This window comes from Heteronotia binoei, chromosome 5, assembly GCF_032191835.1.
Source record: "Heteronotia binoei isolate CCM8104 ecotype False Entrance Well chromosome 5, APGP_CSIRO_Hbin_v1, whole genome shotgun sequence".
Lineage (NCBI taxonomy): Eukaryota > Metazoa > Chordata > Lepidosauria > Squamata > Gekkonidae > Heteronotia > Heteronotia binoei.
In genome coordinates this window covers 22,773,184-22,781,206 of record NC_083227.1, presented here as the reverse complement: position 1 = coordinate 22,781,206, position 8,023 = coordinate 22,773,184, and the positions used below count along the sequence as shown (strand labels likewise).

General features: G+C 50.4%; 1 long non-coding RNA gene across 1 annotated transcript; it reads left to right on the top strand.

The window, feature by feature from the left end:
• Window positions 1-345: 345 nt before the first annotated feature.
• LOC132571217 (uncharacterized) lies at window positions 346-1,248 on the top strand. Its single transcript, XR_009555381.1, has 3 exons — window positions 346-637; window positions 735-825; window positions 948-1,248. It is a non-coding gene; the product is annotated as an uncharacterized LOC132571217 (long non-coding RNA).
• Window positions 1,249-8,023: the final 6,775 nt, after the last annotated feature.

Genomic DNA, 8,023 nt, shown 5'->3' with positions numbered 1-8,023 from the left:
GGGATAGTCTGTCTGCCCCCCACCCCCAACAATGCTGCTGCAAAGCAAACAGTAAACTGTGAGAGACAAGTTCCTCTGCCCCGCCTTCTCAGGCCTGGGAATGTTAACAGTCTTACCTCAGAGACAGCAAACTCTTCTCTGTGTCCTCTCTGTCAACCATCCTCAGAAAGGGCTACAGAGCTACCGTGGCCCTATGAAAGGCCTCCCAGAACACACAGCTTCCAAAGGCCACACAAATAGCCAGGGAGGCAAGGCCCCACTTATATTTCCCCTGGGAAGTGCTAGCCAGAGCCTGTTGCTAGGCAACCCAGGGGGCTTTTCTTAGTAAAGGAGGAGGCCTTAGGTGAATAGAATAGCATACAGTCCACCCTCCAATAGGGTTGCCAGTCCCCAGTTGGGTAACAAAAAACAAGGGGGAAAAGCCAGGGAAGGTAGAGAACTAGGAGAAAAACGTGCTTATATGATACAAAATATCACCAATTAAGCTTTTCTTTAAATCATGAGTTCACTTTAAGAGCAAAGCATCTGTCCAGCTGGACATGTTTAACTTGGAGAAGCAGCATTGCTGCTTTGAGAATCGACAGTGCCGTTAGTAAGCAATCGACCAGCAATGTGGTTTGTATTCTATGGAGCACTGGTAGGTTCTTTGAAATCTTAAAAGAAATGATTTTTCTGCCAGTACATGGATTAAGGAGGGACATTGATCCTAAGAAGATCTTTCTACTTCGTTCCAGGTTTAAATTACCAGGCTGCAGTTTAGCAGTTTAAGAGAACTGTTGCCTTGGAAATGGACATGCATTTTGAATTAAATGAAATGAGTTTTGGGTGAGTTGAGTATTTTTGTTAATTTACATTATATTTGTAATATATTTGGGGTAGTCTAACAGAAGTATGTATGTTTTATTTATTCATTAATATTAATTATGAACATTAACTTTTATATTTAGTTCCAGGAAAGTTATTGTTGTCAGATGAAGAGTTGGCATCGAAACATGACTGTTTACCGGAACCGTGTCACAATATTTGTATACAATACTGTAATTTCTGGATTTATGGACTTTGCACTAAATTTAAGTGCAGACCTATGTCTTGTCACATGTCAGTGGACCGTTCAGTTTTGGCTATGACATCTGTATTCAAATGATTTGTAAAAATTGTTGTCATCTGATGTATGTTGATAAAAAGTATTAGTATAATGTTTCATTCTATGTTGTAAATGGTATGAAAAAATATATCTTGCTAGCTTAATTAGTGATATTTTGTATCATATAAGCACGGCTTTCTCCTAATCCCCAGTTGGGGGCAGGGGATCCCCCAGTTTGGAGGCCCTCCCCCCTCTTCAGGGTCATCAGAAAGTGGGGGGGAAGGAAATGTATTCTCTAGGACAGTGTTTCCCATTTGCAGGGTCGCAACCTGATACTGGGCCATGGAAGCCTCAATACTGGGTCACAAGAAAAGCCAAAACTAGCCCCACCCCCAGCACAGCATGAGTTCTTCTCTGCTTCCTTCTTTCCCTCATGTCTGTGTTGTGCAAAGAAAAGCTAGGTTCGAAGACTGACACAGACTGCAAAGCCTGAGCTCCGTTTTCCTTCCTTCCATCCTCCAATGTCTCTGTGTTGTGCAGTGAGGAGCTGGGCTGCCTCTTCATCCTTCTCCCCACCCCTCCCAGGTTTTGAGAGAAAAGCCAGAGTCCACTGGCACTTTAGACCCATGAAGTGTTCTTCAAGGTGTGAGCTTTCATGTGCCTTGCAGTATGTTCATGTGATGGTGAGTAAGGGGTTTTTTTAGTCCTTCCTTCTTTCCTTCCTTCCTTCCTTCCTTCCTTCCTTCCTTCCTTCCTTCCTTCCTTCCTTCCTTCCTTCCTTCCTTCCTTCCTTCCTTCCTTCCTTCCTTCCTTCCTTCCTTTCTGTATTCTTGGTGCTCGGGTGGGGGAAGAAACAGTGGGAGGGGTTCTAGTGCCCTGGCCCCACTGGTGGACATTCTGGTGCTTTTTGGGCACTGTGTGAGAGAATTTTGGACTGGATGGTCCACTGGCCTGATCCAACATGGCTTCTCTTATGTTCTTTCTTTCCATGTCTTTATTTTCCTTTTCTTCCATTTCATTCTTTTCCTTTCTCTTTATTTCTTTTTTTCCATTTTTACTAGATGAAACTTTTCTGTTCATCATACTGTTGTTGCAGACATAGGAGCTCTGCTAATGAAAAGTAGGCACTCCCAGTTATAGCCAGCTGGCCTTTCTATGAGATTTCTGTGTGAGTGAGTTAGTGAGTGAGTGAGAGGTGTGGGGCAGAAAGAGATTATTGGAGATTACTGCTGTATATCTCAACAACACTGGAAGTGATGGTACTATGAACGTGGCACCATTTTACTGGTCCTGCTTTTAACAACTGTCTGACACCAATATTGAACTCCTGTAGATATTAAAAAGGAAGAAAGAAGTTCACTGGCTAAATATCTGCACATCAGGTTGCTTTTAAAGACATGGGAACTAAAAAGCCAGTAAAAAGCTGCAAGCCCTTCATAAATATATCCTTTTTGGGATAACTGCAGAAAAGCTTCATATAACTTGAAATTGATTCATTAATTGCAGTACAATTTTCTGCTACCTTTCACAGCAATTTCCCAGTGTTTCAGCCAAGGAAAAGTATGAAAAATAGCTGTCAAAAGATTTTCTTGAAACCAAGCAAGCTTGAGTAGGGTTGCCAAGTCTAATTCAAGAAATATCTGGGGACTTTGGGGGTGGAGCCAGGAGACATTGGGGGCGGAGCCAGGAGCAAGGATGTAACAAGCATAATTGACTCCAAGGGAGTTCTGGCCATCACATTTAAAGGGACAACACACCTTTTAAAATGCCTTCCTTCCATAGAAAATAATGAAGAATAGGGGCACCTTCTTTTGGGGCTCATAGAATTGGACCCCCTGGTTCAATCCTTTTGAAACTTGGGAGGTATTTTGGGGAAAGGGACTAGATGCTATACTGAAAATTTGGCTCCTCTATCTAAAAACACAGCCCCCCCAGAGCCCCTGATACCCGCAGATCAATTTCCCATCATTCCCTGTGGGAATCATTGGTGGAGGTGCATAATGGCTGTGGGGGCGGGGCTTCCCCCGCCGGCCAGCTGGCTGGGGGAGGGGGGAAGCCCGTAAAATCGGGGGATCCCCTGCTGGGACCTGGGGATTGGGAAGCCTAAGCTTGAGGCAGGGTTCCAGTAGTAGCAGCTGAAGGAAAGTCCTACTAAATATGTCAGCATATTTTGAGGTAGAGCAGCTGCCAGGGCCCAGTGTGGGTGGTACACAACGCTGGCATTCCAGATGGCAACGGCACAGCACTCCCAACTGCATACACTGGCTAGTGCTGTTGAGGAAGAAGTGTGTAGGTGGTGCAGGCAATTGAACATGGGCATTAGAAGTGCTTGCAAGCTGGAGAAGAACACACAAACAGATAGGTGCATTTAAGTGTGGGGGTGGAAAGAGAGGACCCTGGAAATGTATGAAAAAGTTGCAGACCGCTCACTTTCTACCCCCTTTCTGGCTCAGCATGAGTTTCAGAGATTTTTCTGAAAATGAAGTTACTTCAGAAGAAGAGGCAGGTTTGGGAGAGTGCCCTGGAAGTGACATGGCAGGAAGAGGTGGGATTTTGGTTCAGTGTGCCCCGGAAGTGACATCATTTGGGCCTTGACCTGGAAGTGACACCATAGGAAAATGACATAATTCCTTTCTCCCAGCTCCACCCCCAAAGTCTCCTGGCTCCACCCCCGAATTTTAGTGGGCCACGAAGGAGAAGTGTAAAAATAACTAGGCCACAGAGGAAAAAAGTTTGGGAAACCCTGGTCTAAAGTCTCCCAGTTCCAGGCCAGGCCAGGCTTCCAGTTCATCCCAGGATTTCCAGTAGTTCCAGTAGTTTGGGCACCACGTTTTAAAAAGGATATAGACAAGCTGGAATGGGTCCAGAGGAGGGTGACAAAGATGGTGAGGGGTGTGGAGACCAAGTCCTATGAGGAAAGGTTGGAGGAGCTGGGCATGTTTAGCCTGGAGAGGAGGTGGCTGAGAGGTGATATGATCACCATCTTCAAGGACGTGAAGGGCTGTCATATAAAGGATGATGTGGATTGTTTTCTGTGGCCCCAGAAGGTAGGACCAGAACCAATGGGTTGAAAATAAATCCAGAGAGTTTCTGGCTCAACATTAGGGAGACCTTCCTGACCGTTAGAGAGATTCCTCAGTGGAACAGTCTTCCTCGGGAGGTGGTGGGCTCTCCTTCGTTGGAGGTTTTTGAACAGAGGCTAGATGGCCATCTGACAGCAATGAAGATCCTGTGAATTTAGGGGGAAGTATTTGCGAGTTTCCTGCATTGTGCAGGGGGTTGGACTAGATGACCCTGGAGGTCCCTTTCAACTCTATGTTTCTAAAATCCCTCAATCTACTTGACAGCCCTTCCTGGACGCACAGGGGGGATTGGAGGGCACTGACGACTGCTGCAACCAGAACGGATGATGACCCAGCTGTCCTGAGGAACATCAGGGCCCACCTGAATGTGGGGGTGCTGTGGCGATGCTAGAAAACATCACAGCAAGGGCAACAAGCACTGTGGCTGAGCTACAAGACACCACGGTGGCAGCAGTGATGATCAGAGCAGCCCACCAAACGTTCCTCTCTTGGCCACAGCTCCTGACCCTTTCTGAGGGCTCCCCCTCTTCCTCCCCATCTACCTTGTCCATTGAATAGTAGGTGCAGCCAGGGCTGTCCCTAGCCCTTCTGCCGCCCTAAGCAGCCCAGCTCCGTCCCGAGTCACGAGTAGGTGGCAGGCGTGGGGCTATTTAAGAGTAGGCAGCAGGCGCAAGAATAAGCTGCTGGCTGCATAGGGCCAAGGGAAGGCAAGGAAAGGTGCTGCGGCAGCCGTGGCAGCAGTGACAATGGGGGGTGGGCAAAAACAGAGGGAAGGGAAGGTGTCCTGGAGGCTATCAGGTGGGCAGAAAGGGTGGCAAGGAAAGGGGCGGCAGCAGTGGCGATGGGGGGTGCAGAAACGGAGGGATGGGAAGGTGTCTTGGCAGCTATCAGGTGGGCAGAAAGGGTGGGAAGGAAAGGGGCAGCAGCAGTGGCAATGGGGGGGGCAGAAACGGAGGGAAGGGAAGGTGTCCTGGCGGCTATCAGGTGGGCAGAAAGGGTGGATAGGAAAGGGGCGGCAGCAGTGGCGATGGGGGGGGCAGAAACGGAGGGATGGGAAGGTGTCCTGGCGGCTATCAGGTGGGCAGAAAGGGTGGATAGGAAAGGGGCGGCAGCAGTGGCGATGGGGGGGGCAGAAACGGAGGGATGGGAAGGTGTCCTGGTGGCTATCAGGTGGGCAGAAAGGGTGGGAAGGAAAGGGGCGGCAGCAGTGGCGATGGGGGGGCAGAAACAGAGGTAAGGGAAGGTGTCCTGGCGGGTATCAGGTGGGCGGAAAGGGTTGGAAGGAAAGGGGCGGTAGCAGTGGCGATGGAGGGGCAGAAACGGAGGGATGGGAAGGTGTCCTGGTGGCTATCAGGTGGGCAGAAAGGGTTGGAAGGAAAGGGGCGGCAGCAGTGGCGATGGAGGGGCAGAAACGGAGGGATAGGAAGGTGTCCTGGTGGCTATCAGGTGGGCAGAAAGGGTGGGAAGGAAAGGGGCGGCAGCAGTGGCGATGGGGGGGCAGAAATGGAGGGATGGGAAGGTGTCCTGGTGGCTATCAGGTGGGCAGAAAGGGTGGGAAGGAAAGGGGCGGCAGCAGTGGCGATGGGGGGGCAGAAACGGAGGGATAGGAAGGTGTCCTGGTGGCTATCAGGTGGGCAGAAAGGGTGGGAAGGAAAGGGGTGGCAGCAGTGGCGATGGGGGGGCAGAAACGGAGGGATGGGAAGGTGTCCTGGTGGCTATCAGGTGGGCAGAAAGGGTGGGAAGGAAAGGGGCGGCAGCAGTGGCGATGGGGGGGCAGAAACGGAGGGATGGGAAGGTGTCCTGGTGGCTATCAGGTGGGCAGAAAGGGTGGGAAGGAAAGGGGCGGCAGCAGTGGCGATGGGGGGGCAGAAACGGAGGGATAGGAAGGTGTCCTGGTGGCTATCAGGTGGGCAGAAAGGGTGGGAAGGAAAGGGGCGGCAGCAGTGGCGATGGGGGGGCAGAAACGGAGGGATGGGAAGGTGTCCTGGCGGCTATCAGGTGGGCAGAAAGGGTGGATAGGAAAGGGGCGGCAGCAGTGGCGATGGGGGGGGCAGAAACGGAGGGATGGGAAGGTGTCCTGGTGGCTATCAGGTGGGCAGAAAGGGTGGGAAGGAAAGGGGCGGCAGCAGTGGCGATGGGGGGGCAGAAACAGAGGTAAGGGAAGGTGTCCTGGCGGGTATCAGGTGGGCGGAAAGGGTTGGAAGGAAAGGGGCGGTAGCAGTGGCGATGGAGGGGCAGAAACGGAGGGATGGGAAGGTGTCCTGGTGGCTATCAGGTGGGCAGAAAGGGTTGGAAGGAAAGGGGCGGTAGCAGTGGCGATGGAGGGGCAGAAACGGAGGGATGGGAAGGTGTCCTGGTGGCTATCAGGTGGGCAGAAAGGGTTGGAAGGAAAGGGGCGGCAGCAGTGGCGATGGAGGGGCAGAAACGGAGGGATAGGAAGGTGTCCTGGTGGCTATCAGGTGGGCAGAAAGGGTGGGAAGGAAAGGGGCGGCAGCAGTGGCGATGGGGGGGCAGAAACGGAGGGATGGGAAGGTGTCCTGGTGGCTATCAGGTGGGCAGAAAGGGTGGGAAGGAAAGGGGCGGCAGCAGTGGCGATGGGGGGGCAGAAACGGAGGGATAGGAAGGTGTCCTGGTGGCTATCAGGTGGGCAGAAAGGGTGGGAAGGAAAGGGGCGGCAGCAGTGGCGATGGGGGGGCAGAAACGGAGGGATGGGAAGGTGTCCTGGTGGCTATCAGGTGGGCAGAAAGGGTGGGAAGGAAAGGGGCGGCAGCGGTGGCGATGGGGGTTGATGGGGGGGGCAGAAACAGAGGGAAGGGAAGGTGTGCCGGCAGCGATCAGGCGGATGGGCAGAAAGCGTGAGAAGGAAAGGGGAGGTAGCAGTGGTGATTGGGGTTTGGGGTGGGCAGAAATGGAAGGTAGGGAAGGTTTCCCAGCAGCGATCAGAACCTCCCACTCGAGTCTTTGGGTGTTTTTACATTCAGTTTGATTCAGAGTTTTAGAGTCTTCAAATCGCCTGCCCCCGTTCCGCTTTAATTATTTTTCTTTTACTTTTGTGGGTTTCAATTTGGCGGGGGGTGGGGTCTCTGATCAGAGGGCAGATGGAATACCAGTGCTTACTTAAATGTACACGAAATCGTGTCAACACTCCAAAAACAACACAAATTTAAATTACAGGATGAAGCAAGCAATGATATGTAAAAATTTCAAGTGCTGTCAGTTCTCATGCAAATTGCTGCACCTTGTTGCTTTTGGAGGAGTATTTCAAAATGCATGGAAATTTCTACGATACAGGTTTGAAATGCCTGTAGAGAAATGACTGGATCAAAACTAGTTTTGAGAAAAACATTGCAGCAGCAGCAGCAGCGCGGGAACTCATCTCACCAAAACAAATGTAGATGCTTTGGGCAGCAAACACGCCCAACAGTTGTGAGAACGTTAGGTAATGTAAAAGGTGAGTTTCCAATGCGGTGATAGAGAGTCACAAACTGTCAGTGTAAAAACACCCTTTGAAACATTCGCTGAGTTTTGCACGGCCTTCTTGAGGACACATTCCGACTTCTAGACCTCTTCAGTTGGTACTTATCACCATTGTTGGCTAGTTTGCCTGCCGCGGCCTGCCTGCCCCTCTCCCCTCCACCTCACCTTATCACCATTGTTGGTGATAAGTACCAACCAATTGTTTTAAATTTAATTGATTTTATTATGATGATGGACTAATGCGTTAGTCTTTTATTGTTCTTGTGATTATTGTTGTATATTGTTTAGCCATTTTATTAACGTCAATTAGTAAATGTATAGACTCTGTTAACTGGTAGAGTAATGTAGTGTTCAGAAAGCCGCTGTGGAAGAGTCAGCC